The sequence below is a fragment of the Pyxicephalus adspersus genome, chromosome 9 (assembly GCF_032062135.1).
Source record: "Pyxicephalus adspersus chromosome 9, UCB_Pads_2.0, whole genome shotgun sequence".
Classification (NCBI taxonomy): Eukaryota; Metazoa; Chordata; class Amphibia; order Anura; family Pyxicephalidae; genus Pyxicephalus; species Pyxicephalus adspersus.
This window is the reverse complement of record NC_092866.1, coordinates 32,901,721-32,920,928: the sequence shown is the minus strand read 5'-3', so window position 1 is coordinate 32,920,928 and position 19,208 is coordinate 32,901,721. Positions and strand designations below refer to the sequence as shown.

Sequence of the window (19,208 nt, the reverse complement as noted above, 5' to 3'; positions counted from 1 at the left end):
GGATGGGAAAAATCTCGGGGTTAACCATCCTTGCAATTTTTTTGTGCCCGAACGAAGGTCGGGCTTAACGGCAAGGTGGTTAAAGATAACTTCTCATAATACATAACAAATCAGTGATTAGAAACAACTGGAAACACAGAACCAGCTCATTACTATTTCGGCCCTGTAGGGGCACTAGACAATGAACTACTAGCAGGAATATACAACATAATCAAAATTATATCACATATACTGACAATAGTGTCGCAAACGTAGGTAAATTACCCAACGTGTTTCGCCTGATTTAGGCTTCTTCAGGGGTACCGTAAGGTTTTAACGAGGTTGAGCACGATTATTTGGCAGTATCTAGGTTAACAGTAAGTACAAAATATCAGAAAAAAGCAAAGTATCGGAATTCAGTATGTATTCTTAGTTCACTAAATATACACATCTAAAATCCTTATGTCAAATCATAATTAAAAGTATTAAATTGTACCATGATTCTAAGCAAAATAAGTAATTCATATATGTCATAAAACAATAATGTGTGATTGAATTTCAATCATCATATCATCGACATCTGTGGTTGTCATAAAGGAAGAGAAGAAAAGAAAACTTACATATTTCTTCAGGATATGTCATATGTTGTGTGTAAAACATCTGAAGGGAACAATATCCCAGACAAACCCAAAGTGTGGGAAAAACATTTCCCTTGAGATGGAGGGGGCTTTTGAATAAGCACCCAGAAGGAGGGCCCACAAAATGACCTACAATAATATAAGTATATATAATATAATAACCGAGATGTAGTATAAGAGGATCAAGAGTATAGCTATTAGTTATTTTGCAGAATAATGAAAGGTAAGTATATAGTGAAAGTGGGTGGTAAGATACTAACAACCTAAGAACTCCAACCTAAAGATCATCATAAGAAAAGTATATAAAAAAAAATATGAAAAAATATATATATTCAATAAGATTGTGTGCATTCAATATACCTTCAGGTCCTATAGTGTCAGAGCACAGAGACCGCAGCCGCTGCCTGCTGCCGAATGAGTGGACAGCCTTCCGGGAGTCGCCTCCATATAAGGTATGGGAGGCGGCGTTCCTGAAGTTTACCTCTGCCATGAGGGAGTCCACTGACGTGGGGGAAACAGCAGGATTTGTGGGCGTCGCCAAGGATGGGGGGTGTTCCCGAAGGGATCCTCCCATCCAGAAGACGTCAACGGAGAGGAGGTGTCACCAGACTCAGACCGGCTCAGTGCCCTGCTGGAGCGCATCCAGGGCAAAGCGAGCCTGTCCAACAGAACAGGCTCATGCGGGGACTCAAAGCGGGCGGGACCGGGGAACCCTTTCCCCCCACTTTATGCTGCATCGATGAAAAGTTGTGAATTGTGACATTATAAATGCTTTATCCATACGGATTAATATATTGCTGCATTCAAAAATACTCTGTCTTTGTCCTCTCATTTATAAATTATATTAGAACACATTCCCCGCAAACCCTAGAGAGAGGGGGGGGGGGGGGTTTAGACAAGAAACTCCTCCAAATGGGGACAAAAAGGATAGTCTCAATAAAAGCCACACATGCACCAGTTTTTAATCATGCACTCAAACCTTTCCTGTAACTAAGCAATGCTACTACACTCCATACTCTACTATCGGGAACAAAGACCTAAATAGAACAATAATATAATACATTTGAAAATACACATCTAACTACCTACTAACCTACCCCTTATGCTATATACTCTTTGCGTACTATCCACACTATTACACAATAATGGAATTATGTTACCAGGTTATAATTCGGAACGGTATTCATTCTGAATGTATTGGACCCTAACCCAATTGGGAGGATCAAAAATATACTTTAATAATGTTATGGATAATTTGTATTATGTACAATTATTTATCATGCTACCTCTATGTTTGTGAAATACTACCATGTATGAACCTTTGTTCATGGATATCTAGTAACAATTGGACTATGTTAATATTCTTTAAATGTATATACTGTATGTTATTTTTCTTTAGTAGGACTTTTCTTTAGTAGGATACTGCTAACATGTAATTATCTTTTTCCTCTAATGTATATATAATGTAACATTTCCACTGGGATGAATATACAACCAAAGAAATATATAGTTTTATGTATACATCAAAGACATAGATTGATTAGTTTTATTTTATTATATTTTTTTTACTTTATTCTGTTCAATGTTGATAGCACAACATCCCACACCACTATGATCAAAATTACATTCACCAAGTTCACCTAGAAAACATTTACCTAGGGCTTGGTCATACCTTCTGCACCCACGGGAACTACCCACTGTAGCAGATGGGTCTTGCGGGGGACCCAGCGCCATCTCATTTGGCTGGCACCGTGGCTGCCCTATCACGGGACGTTGGCATATCCCACTCCCCCGTTTCGGGGCTTGCCTATGTCTCTCCTTCGTATGATCAGTTATTTTATACTGATCACCTTGCTGCCAAATGGGACCAAACAGTTGATCGCTAATCGTCCTGCTGGCAACTGTGAGGGCGTGCCATACAACATGGCTCTGACACGCTGGGCTCCCCTGACTCAACCTATTCACACTCTAGGACACCCTGAGTACACATCACCTAGCGGGCGTGTACTAACCTCAGACCCTGTTAATCCAATGCTGTCATCCCAGTGGCCAATGACAGCATGGGATTAACAGGAACCACTCTGCTAACCAGCTGCACACAGCTCCAATTCCCTTCAGCTGTGCAGCTTCAGTGCAGAGGATGCCGAGGGAAAAATCCCAGCTACAGGGATGCAGCAACCCTCAGGCCCTCAGATCCTGAAACCCCAGTGCTAACGCGAGCACAACTGCTGGAGGGAATAGGCTGCGCGCTCCCTCCTGCCGTGAGGCATCACCTGGGATTGTAAATCCAGAGGGCGCCTCCTAACATTGACCATGACAATATGCACCATCAACATATTGAATATTTATGCCCACACCAATAACATCACTTATTTGACCAGAAAATACCACTATTATCCTTAGAACCTATTACACAGCATGTCAATTAACTGTATACCGTGTTTTACCTGTATAGATACAGTATTTCTTATATTCATATTTCACCTAATAAGTATAACTATAAATATCTAGACTAACTAAAAGTATCACAGCATCCTTGAACGATTATATGACTGTTTAAATTCGAACCAATGCTAATATTGAAAATGATTGTATATATCTCATAAAACACATACTCGTTTAGACTATTTTTTTGCCAGCTTACCGGCTCTTAAGGCAACGGTTTCCTCTGATATTGGTGTGATTTCTTGGTTAGACCATACCCCCAATATTTGTACAGTGAAATTGGGCAATATACCACCCCGCATATGTCATTGGCGATTAAACGATTATCTTTTGAAGTATGAACCTACAAAACAGACTATTCAGGTAGAAATTTTGAGGTACTTTATGTATAATATAGGCTCAGTGGCACAGACCTCCACATTGTGGGAGGCTCATAAAGCTGTGATAAGGGGGCACTTTAATAAAGAGTCCTCCAGACTTAAAGGGAACAAAAAGGCACTTTGTTTCCAATTGACCTTTGACTTCAGGGATTTAGAACTATCCATGCAGGTCTCCCCCTCTGTCATACTTCTTCAGAAAAATTGTTGATGTATGGAACAAAATTAAGGAGGTAGATCTTGATCGCATTGAAAAGGCTATGGTATACCTGCGTCACAGGTTTTTGAAAAGGGGAACAAAGCAGATACTCAGTTGGCTCGTCAACTTAGAGAAGAAGTAGATCTATACTCCATTCATATATATCAGTTTTCTTAAAACCAGGTAAAGATCTGACAGATCCAATAGGCTACCGCCCTATAGCTCTACTAAATTCAGATTTAAAGATTTTTATGAGAATACTCGCCACTAGACTTGGGATGTACCCCCCCTTCGGTTATACATAAAGATCAGGTGGGCTTTATCTCCTGCAGACAGGCCGGAGACAACACGAGAAGAACAATAGACATAATCAATGCACCTAATAGGATGGAACAAGGGGCGCTACTTACTTAGGCCATTTATGTTTAGTGTTCTCTCTCATATTGGTGTCCTGGGTCCTTTTCTTCAAGCTATACATGCTCTATACAGATGCCCCAGAGCGGTGGTTAAGTTTCCTCACATTACTTCCATGCCTATTAACTTACAGAATGGCACCCGTCAGGGATGCCCGTTATCGCCTCTATTATTTGCCTTATGCATAGAGCCATTGGCACAGACTATTAGGCAGCACCCAGATATTAAAGTGGTCAATGTCCAGTTAAAATCCTTCAAGATAGCCTTGTATGCAGACGCTCCCCTCTCTTCATATGGTGTTAGATGTATATGGGACTTTGGATATAAAGTCAATCAAACAAAAACAGAAGCTTTACCGATTAATTTGGATCAGGCACTGATTGATAGATTACAGGATAATTTCCCATATCGCTGGAAACAGGAAAACATTAAATATCTGGGAGTTCTTTTGTCCCCCTCATACCAATTGCTCTATAAAGCGAAATATCCACAATTATTCCAGGATATTAAATCACTTCTGACCAAATGGCGCACTCTCCGTATATCCTTCTTTGGGCGTATTGCCCTTATTAAAATGTCTGTCCTACCAAAACTGCTCTATCTTTTTGAAACCTTACTGGTGAATGTATCGCATGCAGCCTTGGGGCACATTCAAGCCGAAGTATAACTTATTTAAGACGAAGTAATAACTATATTTGGGATTATAAGCATCACTGTCTTCCCAAATCTGTATTATGTTCGTTGAAAAATAGGGGAGGTTTAGGGGTACCAGATTTTTATAAATACTTTTTAGCCTCACATCTTAATCAGATTGCTTCATGGACCACTTTAAGGGCTTACAGATAGACAGAGATAGAAAAACTTTGACTTGCCCCTGCACATCCTAACTCGATGTTGTGGGGATCCCTGCACTATATACCTGACTCATCCCTATTGGGACCCTATGCAGTTCACTAGGCGAATTTGGATTTGTAGTAAAGAAAAGTTCTGTCTTGCCTCTCCCAAATCCTTACTAACTTCCTTTCTATATAACCCCCAAATTCCAGATAGCTTGACTAGGCGTAAGATTTTTCCCTGGGTTTCTAAAAAGATTTTCTGTTTTGGACATATTTGTAATCCAGTCACCAGGAAGTTATTGCCCTTTGCGGATCTACAATCCAAATTTGAACTACCTACATCGGCCATATACAGCTACTTACAAATCCGTAATTTCGCCCAAGCTGTCACTGGAGACTTTATCTTTTCACCCCCCATGTTGTTGAACGTGTATGCGCAGGTGGTCCATCTCGCAGAGGGCTGATCTCGGAGATTAACTGGATATTGACTACTGAACCTGCGATGCCCCTAGGCAAGCATGCTTATATGACTAAATGGGAGTCCATTCTGGGCAGGGAACTCCCTCCAGAGCTGTGGCAGGTTATATGGGGTAAAGCTCATAAGAGTTCGGTATGTACGTTGTATAGGGAAAATGTATATAAAATTCTTATGCATTGGTACTATACTCCAGACAGGCTTCACTCCATATATCCGTCTTGCAGTAATAGTTGCTGGAGGTGTGATTCTCAAGTAGGCACCCTGTTTCATATTTTTTGGAACTGTTCTGAGATAGTGCCTTACTGAAGTGGGGTGAATGCTTTGCTCATTAAAATCCTGGAAACCTCCATTAGCTTGGATCCGGTGACCCATTTGCTGAATGTCCCCATTACCGAACTTTCTAAACCGAGGAAAGTTCTTTTGGTGCATATTCTTACGGCGGCCAGATGTCTCATCTCGGTACATTGTAAATCACCCACTCTGGTCTCTGTTGCTGAATTGAGGACACGTGTAGAGGATATTTCGGCTGATGGAGCATTTATCTGCTAGGCTCAATAACAAACTGGAGAAATTTGAGGAAATTTGGGCCCCATGGGATCAAGCAACTGCTACCGGTATTGTATAGTTGTATATCTGAACCTTAAATACGCTTGGCTGTACTAGTTGTTTCCCTAGTGAGATCTTGGACTTCTTTCTGTTCTTGTCTTTTCTTCTTTTTCCTTTCTTTCTTTTCCTTTTTTTTTTTTTTTTTTATTTGATTTTTGCAAAGGCGTTTATTTAAGAATGCTTTTTTGTTTTACTTGCTGCTAGATAAGTACTGATTTTGTATTAATATAATCGATATGAAGGGTTAGACAAACACAGGTGTGTTTGTAATTTTGTTTTGTTCCTTTGGTTTTGTATGTATTTCATGATGTTTGTTTTCATGTTTTGACATCATTCTGTATTTTGTGCCTACCTTTCTCTTATTGTTTAATATATGTTTTATATGCTTTTTTTTTTTTGTGATCCTGCTTTGTTGTATACCTGTATATGTTAAAAAACTTAAATAAAAATTTACATTTAAAAAAAAAAGAACGATGATGTGATTATCATTACTGATTATATTTTATATTTTTTTGCATTTTTTGCTCTCACTTTACATACGTATATGTTCACTGAACATACCTTGACCTCTCCAGATCCTACCTACCCCTGAGGAAGCTTCTTTAGGTGAAACGCGTCGGGTTTAAACGTAATCAGAATGGTCAACCGGACTACAAGCAATGCATGACAGTATAAACATGTATGGTTGAAATATCTTAATTCTGTGCTGCGCTACAGAGGTTGAAGGTATTATAATGTATGACTCTGTAATTATGTATAGATCAAGATTGTGTTAATACATAATTACCGTATCGTGCCATTGAAACGGGGTGGCAAGACTTAAAGTTTGACACATTCATCAAAGAGATAGAGCACTCCAAACCATACACTCTATTGAATGAGCAAATAAATATTTGGGGCACCACAGCCCAGAGCGAATTGACAGTACCCTAATGATCATTGCCATGATGAGCGGGAAGCAATAAATAACTGGCCAGCACTGTATGATAGCTTTAGTTTTGTGTCTTTCATTAATAAAATGTTGCATTAAAATGAGCATCAAATGGTGAGTGCAGAAATTCTTGATTTTTCATTTTCTTTGGTTCATGTACGTTACGGTAACTAGAAACATTTTAATTTAATCTGATTTTAAATTAAAACTATTCTAGATTTAAACATACATCTTTTGGATGTTTGTTTGCATTGTGGCCCACAAGTTTTATCTCAATGTCAGCAGCGGCCCCCAGATGAAGAAAGGTTATCAATCATTGCCAGTTATTCCCTATCTGTTTTTGTTTTGTTTTGTATTATTAGTAAGCGATATAGGAAACTACTGATTTTTTTTAGTTGTGGAAAAAGTATTGTACTCTTCTCTTTTAAGCTGGGTATACACAGACTGTTTCTCAGCATTTAACCTGAGGCTTTTAAAAAGCCCATGTTTAAAACTTGCTTTTAAACTGCTGTAAACCGCTTACAGTGAGTTTTGCTGTGTTTTACCACATTTTGCCACGTTTTACTGCATTTTGCCACTTTTACCATGTTTTTACCACAATTATGTTTTCAAACATTTATAAACGTGGGAAAATGCCCCCCAATAAAATTAATTGACACGTTTACCCGCGTTAACCCCATGTTTTAATTTTTAAAATGTTGCAAGGAGCGTTATTTATAATGCTCAAAAACGTGCCTCAAGGAAATGCCCTGGTGTAGATTAGCCCATTGGAATGCTTGGGAATTTAAAACATGGGCTTTTAAAGCCTCAGGTTAAACGCTGGGGAAACAGTCCGTGTAGAGTAAGCTTTTAATATGACATTTCTAACTTACGTCATCATTTGTATAACATGCTTTTACTGAGAACGGATGGACCCTTTTAAAGCCTAAATCAGTGGGGTGCACCTTGCCATGCATGCTATACTTGTTTAAGGCTTAGTCTACATGGACATTTTCCCCAGAGTTTAAGGCTTTAAAAGTCCAAGTTCCACTGGGCTAATCTACAAAAGAGCGTTTCCTTGAGTGGTATCGCTCCCTGCAACGTTTTGAAAATTTAAACGCAGGGCAAAGGCTGGAAAACGTGGGTAAATGCGTCTATTGATTTCAATAGGGGCGTTTTCCGGTGTTCTAAGTGCTTTAAATGTGAACCTGGAAAAACATGGGAAAACGCAGCATAGATATTTTCTATTGGTTTAAAGGCAAGCTTTAAAACGCTAGTAAAAGTGTAAAAAAACGCATATAAATGCAATAGGAGAGTTTACATGCGTTTTTAAAACCATCCGTGTAGACCCAGCCTGAAGTATTTATGTTTAATGATTTAGAGAAGGCAGAGGTAGTTTACTTTTCAGGCATAGCTGATCTGCCCATTAACGCTCAAAAATGTGCCTCAAAGCGCCCTGGTGTAGATTAGCCCATTGGAATGCATGGGAATGCGTGGGCTTTTAAAGCCTCAGGTTAAATGCTGGGGAAACAGTCTGTGTAGACTAAGCCTATAACTACTTTGGTCTCAGCAGGGGGTGCTTATAATGGAATAAAATCGTTTTAACAATAAGAAAAGACTTCAAATGGTGTAAAGTTGCTTTGTAATGCTGTAAGAAAAGGTTAACAGTTGTTTTAAACAGTTGTAAATATGACTGGGCATTATCAAAGCATAGAAGCATTTTATATGGTGCTTTTTTAGAAAACTAAATTATGCTAAATGATGCTATGCTATTTTTTATGTTTATATTATTGTTTTTACATTTTTTATGCAAACTCACTGAAAAATTACTGAAAGGTAACAGCAGTGCTTGCATCACTTAGAAATCTGTGACTTTCTTAGAAAAGTTATGTTTCTTAGAAGCTGTGCAGACTGTAAGCTGTAAGACCCAGAATTCTCTGTGACCGCTTAGTTTGCTCTCTCCTAGTTGTAGATTTGAATGGGGTAAATCACACCCTAGTCATGCCCACTTTCTGCCAAAAAATAAAAGAAGTAGCTACAGAGAACTCCCTGCATGGGGAATAATTGCTAAAAATAAAACGTTGATGGAACAGACTCTGCATGATGGTATAGGAATAACATAAAATCTGTAGTGAAAGGTTACATACATGCATAGGTTGCAAGTTCCTTATATATTGTGCATTAAAAAGATATATGTAAGTCATTTTTTTCATCTATGCAAAAAATGTTGGCATAGAGATGGGTAAATATTATAATACTATTGTGCTGTCAGTTTGCTCATCTGCATTTGTTTATTCAGAGTTTTGCATTTGCTTATTCTTGTATTTTTTTTTTATTTAAAAAAAAAATACATATAAGCAACACAAAACAATGCTTCTACTCCTCAGAGTTTATGGACTGTCAACACACTTTGCTATATTTAATGTACAGCGCTGCGTAATATGTTGGCGCTATATAAATCCTGTTTATTAATAATAATAATAATAATAATAATAATAATGTTTAACAAGATCTAAAATTAAATTATAACTGTTGACACATTTTTTAGCCTGGTTAACATAAAACACTGCACACTGATATTTTTTATTCGCTTTCTATGTCATCAGGTAACGATTTAGGCTATGTTCTGATCAGCAGTGGGAACAGCTGTTCCTAGGTTGCACCCAGTGTCTGGCACCTTAACGGTGCAGAGCCCCCTACTTTGCATTTATTTTTAGTAAAGCTTGGACACATCTTCCAAATGGACTGGTTAGAACAGGGGTCCTCAAACTACGGCCCGCGGGACGAATACGGCCCGCTGAGGTTGTCCATCCGGCCCGCCGGCTGCCGGCCGGCCAGGCTGCTTCTCCTGCCTGTGCTCTGGCTGTCTGAGATCTGCACTCCAGGTAACCCGGTCACGTGACACCACTGTTGCCGGGGTAACGCTGGAGCTGTCGGGCTGAAGCCATCAGAGAAGGTATGAGCAGAGACTCGTTGCTGCCTTCATCCACTGCCTGGTTCTCACTGCAGCACAAATGTACATGATTAATGTACATTTGTAAATAGTATAAACATACTATGCACATTGATCATGTACACATGTGCTGCAGTGTGATCCAGCCGATGTATGAAGGCAACAGTGAGTGACAGGTAGCAGACACTGACAAAGTTTTTTTAGCAGCCCTTTTTTAATTAATAAAAAGTGTTGGGTAGTGTTGGGTAGGGTAGGGTGTATAAAAAGAAGCAAATGAATGAATTGCTTGAGATTATTCATTTGCATGGAAAATGCAAGATAAATTTGCATTTTCAATACACACAGTGAAAATTCAAATTTATCTGTGCATTTTCCATGCAAAGGAATAATCTCAAGCAATTTTAAAGCCAAAGTAAACGCCACTTTTTTTTTTAATGATCGGCAAGTGTTCTGTGCATATAGTATTGTTCTTTCATGTTTTCTATACAATAAATACGTTTTGTGCAGTGTGCATAAGAATCTTCTCCTGTTTTTTTTCAAACTATAGTACGGCCCCCCGACAGTCTGAGGGACCGTGAACCGGCCCCCTGTTTAAAAAGTTTGAGGACCCCTGGATTAGAAGCTTCAATTCACAAAGATCTAAAGACACAACATTTCTTTGAGTTATGGGAGTCATATATAAATGTGCTACCACTGGCTACTAAACGGTGTATAATATCTATGTTTGAGCAGACTTCCTGGTATGTCACCAGGCTACTGGATAATGATCCACCTGTAGTCTTGTAATGCATTTTATGCAGAATTATGATGGTTTTCTAATGTATCCTCTATTGTAATATTTTGTTTATGCGAATGTAACTGCACGATAACTGTTAAGTAATGTTAAGTCAATGTCTGTATCTCAGTATTGTTTATTTGTTAGTATATGGTATATTGTTTCACCTGTGTTGATATTTTCTATTATGTTGTAATTGGTAGTTTACAAATTCCTCTGTATTAGTTTGAAAAAATAAATAAAAATTAATAAAAAAAAAAATAGCTGTCCCCATAACCTTGCATATGTAGAAATCTCTATTGTTTGGTGCAGATGCAGAGTACAGGTAGTCCCCAGGTTAAGGACATTTGACATATGGATGCCTTCTGGATATGAACCCCCTGCTCACTCCTGTGTAGAACGGAGGCTTGAAGGGGCGGTTTGCATAACTTGCAGAAGAAATCTTTTGCTTAACACAGCTGAGGTTGTGGGTGATCTTAAGGACTGAGCTCTTTCTGCAGCCTGTTGGAACTTTTTAATGACCAAGACAAACTCTCCAGTTGTTTCTTTTTGCATATGAATGCACAGCTTGCTCCAAAAGTTAATTAATGTCTAGGCCCCATAATGATTTCTTTTTTTTTTTGCTTTGTTTGTGATTAACTCAAAGTGAGGATTTTATACAGTAACTGACACCACAGTGCCTAATAATACGTTGAGTCAAATATCTGTCCTAATTGCATTTATTAAAATAGTGTACTAGTTCTAACTTACATACAAATTCAACTTAAGAACAAACCTACAGTCCCTATTTTATTTGTTACCCGGGGACTACCTGTATAGCTCAAATGTATTTTAGATGCTGTCACCTTCAGTAAACACCCTATTGTATGTACTCCCCATTCAGAGATTACTAGGCACCATGTGACTAACCAAGGAGAGATGGTGCATCGCTGAATAAGTGCTGCTGTTCTCATTGATGTAGCAATGGAACTACATTAGAGTTTTGGAACTCTTGTCTCCTTCATATTTCTGTTCAAATGCACCCAACACAAGGGAAACCTGTGAAAATGTAATTAAAAAAAGAATATGTTCACTGTTTCCTTTAGATGATTCTATATTTGAAATGACAAAGCTTTATGGGATGACTCTGTTGGAGCAGCCATGTCACAGTTCAGGGGTGTAAGATACATAAATTCTGTTGTTTCATTGTTCTTGTGTCTGCATTTTAGCTTAGAGTCTGTAAGACATCATCAACCAATTAAAGATAAGCATCTAGGTCAGGGGTCCGCAAATTTTTTGGACTACTAGGCCATTTCAGGAGGTCAAGAAGGCACACCAGGCCAGAAGAAACAAGGTGTCCAAGGAAAGGTCTTTTCCAACCGTGACTGCAAGCAAGCAGCAAGACACGACGTTTGAGGTCAACCTTCCAGAGACTGGTAGCTGCGAGTTGCTTCTGCTATTTAGGCATAGTAATTGGGGTTACTGTGTGGGAACTCGATGATATGGAGGTTATCGGGGGAACTCACGATAACGCGACAATTCAATTAGGCCGGATCCAACAATACTCAACTGGGGGGTTAGGCCAGACTGGAATACTGGCTAGGCCGTATCTGGCCTAAAGGCTGGAGTTTGCCTACCTCAGATCTAGGTTACCTCATAACCACATTTTTTATGGCACATTTTTCTGCCATACTCCTGGGATTTGTCTAGCTCTTGGTTAAGTAAATGATTGTCTTGGTTACATTAAGTGGTTCTTTTAGGGATTGCTGTCCCAGAGATAGCAATCTAATGGACTACAGATCTCTACAGTGAGTTTAATCTAATGGACTACATCAAATTAATTAATTATTATTAATATACAGACGAAGAAAATATTTTTAATATATCTAATTTGGTTTAGGATGGTAATAAGCTGTCCTAGAAAAATGTTTATTCAATCTATTATTATGCAAGTGTTGTGTTTTTCACCCTTACAAAGGAAGATAGTCTACCTATGTCAATCAAACATTTTCTAACTAGAGAAAAAGTCAGTAGGTACTGTAGCTGACATCTGCTCCAAGTATGTTTATAAGACTCTTGTACTACATGGAAGAAATTTATCTATGTGCTTATATACTTAACCAATGGTGGAATACTATATAGGTACTGTATGTAAATCAATAGAGGTCGGAACTCTCTTGCTCTTGGCTAGTGATTCCAGTTTTCTAGTTGTACTTTTGGCTTCCATATTACTTTCCGGCTCTCTGTTCTTGGCTTTTAGTCTTCAGCTTCTTCTAACCACAAATACATTTTCTGTTCACAGTTATTGCTAGCACTGCAAGCAAAGGTCTGAAACTTTTGCTGAGATGAGGAGACAGAACAGACCTGGAGGGGTGTGAATCTTTGTCAGAGCTGTACATTATTCATTCAGGGCCAATGTCCTAAGATACAATCATAGTGCTCTAAACTAGATGCACCCCAATTTTTATATGTGCATGTTTTATGCCTTGAAATACTTTATTTGAGCCAGCACAACTCCACTATATATAGACATAGAAGTACAAGTTTTGCACTAAATAGCTGTAGCTCGATTTTACGTGTTTAAGTCAAAGTATACCATGCTGTTTAGGTTAATTACACTAATTAAGAGAATTATGAGCTAAAGAGAAGGAAATTTGTTTTTCATTTATGCCAATTTTTGTTTTAACTATACCTTACATTCTGAGATAAAATGTGTTAGTTACTACCTCTTTTTTAGATGAGAAATTGCAGATAAATCAAGGAAGGAAATGGCATTATTTGGTTACGTGATTAACTAGATAATACTTAGGTCTTCAGTGGTAAAATGGACATTTTTTTAAATACTTTAGCTCTCTTACTTTTATGCCCCTTACAGAACAGAGTAGAATTTACTTTTACATTTGTTTGTTCAGTGATAATTTTGTCATTAACCTATCACTAAAATTTTTACTTTACATGAAAGGGTAAAGAACCAAATTAATTTACTTTTTTTTTTAAAAAGCTCTCCGCTTTTGTCTCTAAAGACTCCCATACTCACATCACGCATCCCAGGAGGCTTCTGGCTGTACAGAAGGGTTTTTTTTCTGTAATGGTACAAAACAGATACCGAGCTCATGTATGTGCTGTTTTTTGTTTAATTTAGAGCAGGCTACATCACCTGATCTCGCGCCTACACACTCCAGCCTATCTGGTGCAGCATTTCAGCTTTTTACAAAGTTCCATGGAGCGATTAGGCAGATAAGATGGATATTGCAAAAGGACATTGCCTGTCTGCTTCCACAATAACAGTCTGTCTGATTAAATATTTGAAAAACAGGAACTTTAGTTCTGCTTTAAAATGGTTTAGTTTTAAAGGTTTTTTACATTTAACAATCAGTTACTGAAGCTTAGGAAGCAACATGTAAAACAACCAACTGGCTAATTATATTCTAATGATTATAGACACCTGCTTTCTACCTGTAGACCAAAGGCCCATACAGACATCAGACACCAGTTTACCGTCCATTGGAACAAATATATATTGTATATTGATCTCTTCCTTTCTCTGTCACACTTACCTCTTCCTCACTAAAGAGCAGGAGTCTCTCTCCTGCGCATGTGGGCAGTTCTGACGCTGGGCGTGCCTCTGTTTCTAAGCTTTATCAATTCCATCCAATCCTCTGGCCAATCAGAAAATAGCCCCTTGATCAGCCCTGGCTTTTTAGCTAGCTCACAGACTGCACTCTGTGTTCGTGCAACAAGTCCTTACTCATGCCGAGCCTCTAGTTCTGTGCTAGTTCCTGTACACCTGTTGCTTAATCCAGTGTTTCCTGTGTCCAGCTCCTGTGTTAACCCCCTCGTTGTCCAGTCTGTTGGTTCCCAGCCCAATTTCCCTGTGCTAATACAGTGTTCCTGTCTGTCTGTGGATATCCCTGCATCACCTGTGCCTCCTGTGGCTTCCAGTGTCTCCTGTGTTCTCTGTGCTCGCAGTGGCCTCTGTGTTACTGGTGTCTGTCTCCTGCATCCCTGGCAATTGACCCCTGGCGTGTGACTGACCTCTCTTGTTTGCTTCCTGCCTCGACCCCGGCTTTCCTTTACTATCCTTCTGTGATTTGGTACCATGTCTTGCCCACCTTGATGTGCCTAAGGACCGCAACTTGGCAGTAACCAGCGGCGCAACATCCTAACCATCAGAGGCTCTGGAGAAAACCTGGTTAATGCTTAGACTTTGCAACTTGGCCCTTCTCAGGGCTCACACCCCCTCCGTGCAAGCCATAACGCCTCCTAGTGGTCCTGTCTCTCTGTGCGTGACATTCTCTGTCATGTAGTAGTAATGTTGTAGCCACACCTTGTAATTGTGTAACACAGGAGATAAAGAAAGGCAAAGAGAAGATGTTTGTAGGCTAGAAATAGTTGGTGTATATTATTTTATTTTAGTGGTAATACAGAATCACAATTCCTACAGAATCACAATTGATAAAAAAATATATAAATTTTGTCCAAAGCCTATTCTAGCATCATGGGATATGGACTGCTGAACTAAACAATCAGCAACTGCTTTAGAAATTATTCTTATAACGTCTTGTTACTCAACGCGTTTCACCTTTTGGCTTACTCAGGGGTATGTATAAGGGGGGGGGCATTTGACATTGGGAAAAAATTCACGGGCCACAATGCAATCAAACAACAAAGATTTATGTATAAAAATAGAATAGTTTTATTTAAAATTAAATTAATTTGAAATGTTTCCGGTTACCGTAACATACATGCACCAAATAAAGGAAATGACAAATCTAGAATTTCTGCACACACGATTTAATGCACATTTTAATATTGCAAAATTTTAATAATGAAAGATACAAAACTAAATCTATTATACAGTGCTGGCCAGTCATTTAATGCTGCCCGCTCACCATTCCTGTACCACAGAGCAGAAACTACACTATACAATGCATCCTGTCAGTTATAGGGGGCCCTTTTTGTACCCCAAAATCCCTGCAATGGATACTTCTAGAGTAATGCAATTCATGTTACAGATATCCAGTGGGTACATGTCCTTACTAATACATCTTTAGGTCCCTACATCTCCCCATTCCTGAGAAATTAGGGTTCACAGAAGGTAAGTGGCCAGATATGTGTGACAGAGTAGCACGGTATGATAGGTACTTACTTAATAAAGCTCCCCAAGGCTGGAGAGGATACACTTCTTTTAGTAAGGCTGGGTGATGCAGCAAACCTGAATTGGATCTGGTCCAGGATTCAAAACATTTGCTAGAAAATAATAAATGACTTGTTTTGTTGGAGGTTTGTTGGATCACCCAGCGTCACTATAAAAAAGTGTATCCTCTCCAGTCTTGGGGATCTTTATACTCCTGACCTTTTACTCTAAAAGCTATGTTGTACAACATATAGTCCTGACCCCTGCACTGTATACACTATTTTGTATGTTAAATGATCATGTCCACTGAATTCTATACACTACGTTTTACCTTACAGTGTCCTTACCCTTGAAACTCTATATACTATGTTGTTTTTTTGCATAGTTCTGACCACTGTACCTTATATGTATGTTTTGGAGTTCAGGCTCCATCACTGTATACATTGTTATAAGTAACATACATAGAAAAAAGATACTTAAACACTAAATTGTACATTACGTAGTCTAGATCCTTTAATTTCATACACTGCATTGTATTTAATATTTAAAATTCCTGCATTCTATGTGCTTTGTTATAGGTTAGTTAGTCTTAAGGTCTGCACTGTTGTGCTGTGTTGTGAATTACATACTACATTCTACACCTTATAGGTTACACTGACACTTCATGCAGTCTGGATGGGGTATATCAGAGGTGTACATGACCTACATATGGCTACTATGGTAACAATATTACAATGTTTTCAATGATTAAAAATGGAGTATATGTGGGAAAAATAAATGTATTTGCATTTCAAAATTGAAAATGTGATCTTTTACGTGACTTGTGGAAAAAATGTGGCCCTTTGTATAAATGTAAAAAGGTTGTATAAATGTAAAAAGGTGTAGAGAAGAAAAGAGGCTCGAGGCTCGTAATTGTAATGCAAAAAGTAAAAAGTGTATTTTTTCAATGATTTCTCAATATATGATTACAAAAAATACAAACAGACAGTATTTACCTCTGTCCTGTTAATATGTCACAGGGCAGGGGTTGATCACACTAAATAAAATCTGTACTATCATACAATAGTTTGTGATATAGGAAGGTAATGATTTGACCATAAGTATTGCGCAAATTGTCCAACGTGTTTCACCCTGATTGGCTTCCTCAGGGATAGGTGTTAGGTGCGTGCTATAAGGGTCTGTGTGTACATACAGAGAGAATACATAATATAAATACATATTTAGGCATAGCATGGAAAACAGACATTAACCACCTGGCCGTTTCACTGATGTCTAGATTTCTGTACCAAAAACGGTACACTGTTTTTCATGACATTTTTTTTAAAATTGTAGACCTGTAACTTACAGAAATATTTCCGAACAAGGGTCTAGTAGATATCATGAATATATAAAAAGTTTGAAACACACAATCATGTAAAACAAAATAAAAAATTACTTTTAATAAAATTAAATAAAAAACACAAAAATCAGCTTAAACAAGAATACATAAATAAATCAAAAATACTGAAAATGCAATAATTCGGTATACTGTGTAGTAATATATTTTTCTAAAACACCTCCCTAGTGTCCAACAGTCCAACGTCACATACCTTTAGACAAAACCACATAAATATATTTTGTATTATTTTGTATTGGATTGGATACAGGACTTTGTATTGAATCTAATTCAAAAGATTTGAATTTCCCGCTACGACCCCCGTCGACGGGCGCATGCACTGACATCATCAGGAATCGCAGAGGGACGCGTACGTGAACGCCAGGTGTTCTAATTCTTTCCGAACTTCCGTACTTCCATGCAAAAATTGTTAAATTTTTTGCATGGAAATTTGTTTTAGATTGTGGGCTATAATTCACCGAATTACTCAATAATTCACCGAATTACCGCATAACTCACCGAAATATGTCCAAAATTTTATACATTTAATAATAAATTTTTTTTTATAAAACATAAAAAAAAATCTTTAAAAAAAAAAATAGTGTATAATGTAATGTAACTGTATAGTAGCTTATATAATATATATATACTACAATTATATATATATTATACTAAAATTTTCTTTGTATTGGACTTAATACAGCTTTTTTGTATTGAGTTCAATGCAAAGTGATTTGAATTTCCTGCCCCGCCTCTCGCCCGCACCAACGCTTGCAGCGACGTCACCGGGAAGCCCCGGAGATCGTCAGTGCACACGCCGGGAGAAGATAGAAGAGAGACGGCATCTCCTGAGAAGCTGCGGGGACAAGGTAAGTATTTTTTTTCAGTTGCAATCCGATTGTCATGTTTATACTTTTAGCTACCCCGACCTTGGTTCGGGGGTAAATGATTGTAGCAAGTTTACTTACCCCGAACCAAGGTCGGGCTAACCGCCTGGGTGGGTAAAGGAACTTTTCAGTATAGAATTGCAACTACCACTAAACATATTGATTTTACACAATCATCCCTAATAGAATGGTATACAATGTAATATACACATATGTATAGTTATTAAAGAATGGGATCCAAACTAGAACATAACATATAAAAGGATAAATGAATCTGGTTACTCACATACCTACCCATCAATGGGATATTGACCCATGTTAATCAAGATGTGTAGATAATAGATGCCACAGCTGAAGGGGTTGCTGTATACAGACTGTAGTTACTTCACAGCTGTAGATGTTGCTGTATTTGGATAAATTGTATTGGTAATCTTTGATTAGAAAAAGTCACAAATGTGTATACACATAGATATAAATGACCCTGATTCACCAAGCAAAATCGGAAGCTCGCTCGTGCATTCGTATTCGCGATCCAAAATGGGAAGCCTTCGATCAATTTATCAACTAAATTTCAGGTGCTGGCATATTCGCGCGGAAGTTAGTAACAGAAATTATCTCGCTGCTGGAGCCACGCATCTACTGCAGTTTGACACTGGCGAGCTTGCATTAAAAGTCACTGTTCCCCTAAAAAAGCATTCTTTCTAATGGCACACATAGCCTTAGCCCTAAAAAAAATGTTTGTGCTGTTCAAATGTTTAAAACATCTATATGCGCTAAGAAAAAGCATATTTTAAAATGACTTGTTTCTTTCCTGTTGGGCAAGAGTTAACTGAGTTCAGCTCCTCTACATAGGCGCTTATCTAAAGGCTTACGATGCCTGATCGGAGGAGCCGACTGGGTGTAAATATTGCGACTTTCCGCAGGCTAAACCTTGGCTTTGCCATCGGACTAAATTTTCCCACAAAAATCACAAGCATACACACGTTCTTGTTTGCTTCTATAGATTTATATGTATATGTGTGTCTACATTTATTATATATGTATCTAAATATATATAAATTTATTTCTATATACACATATAGAAAATACTTTTAACAATAAATCCTCCCCAACTTGATTTTATTTTTTAATTAATAGAATATCTGTTTACTGGTGTACAAATCTAAAGGATCATATCAATCAATGATTATGAAATGTCCAATTGCAGAAAAAAACAAACA

At 38.1% G+C, this 19,208-nt stretch overlaps 2 protein-coding genes across 6 annotated transcripts in view; one reads left to right on the top strand and one right to left on the bottom strand.

Annotated features, from left to right (window-relative positions):
• PGGHG (protein-glucosylgalactosylhydroxylysine glucosidase) overlaps positions 1-1,036 on the bottom strand; it is an 80,025-nt gene extending 78,989 nt beyond the window's left edge. The window contains exon 1 of one of the 2 annotated variants that reach the window (XM_072421299.1): positions 978-1,036. The gene's annotated coding sequence lies outside the window, so the exon portion shown is untranslated. The remainder of the gene's footprint in view (positions 1-977) is intronic. The other variant, XM_072421300.1, reaches the window with a different exon arrangement.
• The window catches only part of LOC140337582 (uncharacterized), a 186,491-nt gene that overhangs the window by 13,406 nt on the left and 153,877 nt on the right, over positions 1-19,208 (top strand). The window lies entirely within an intron of this gene.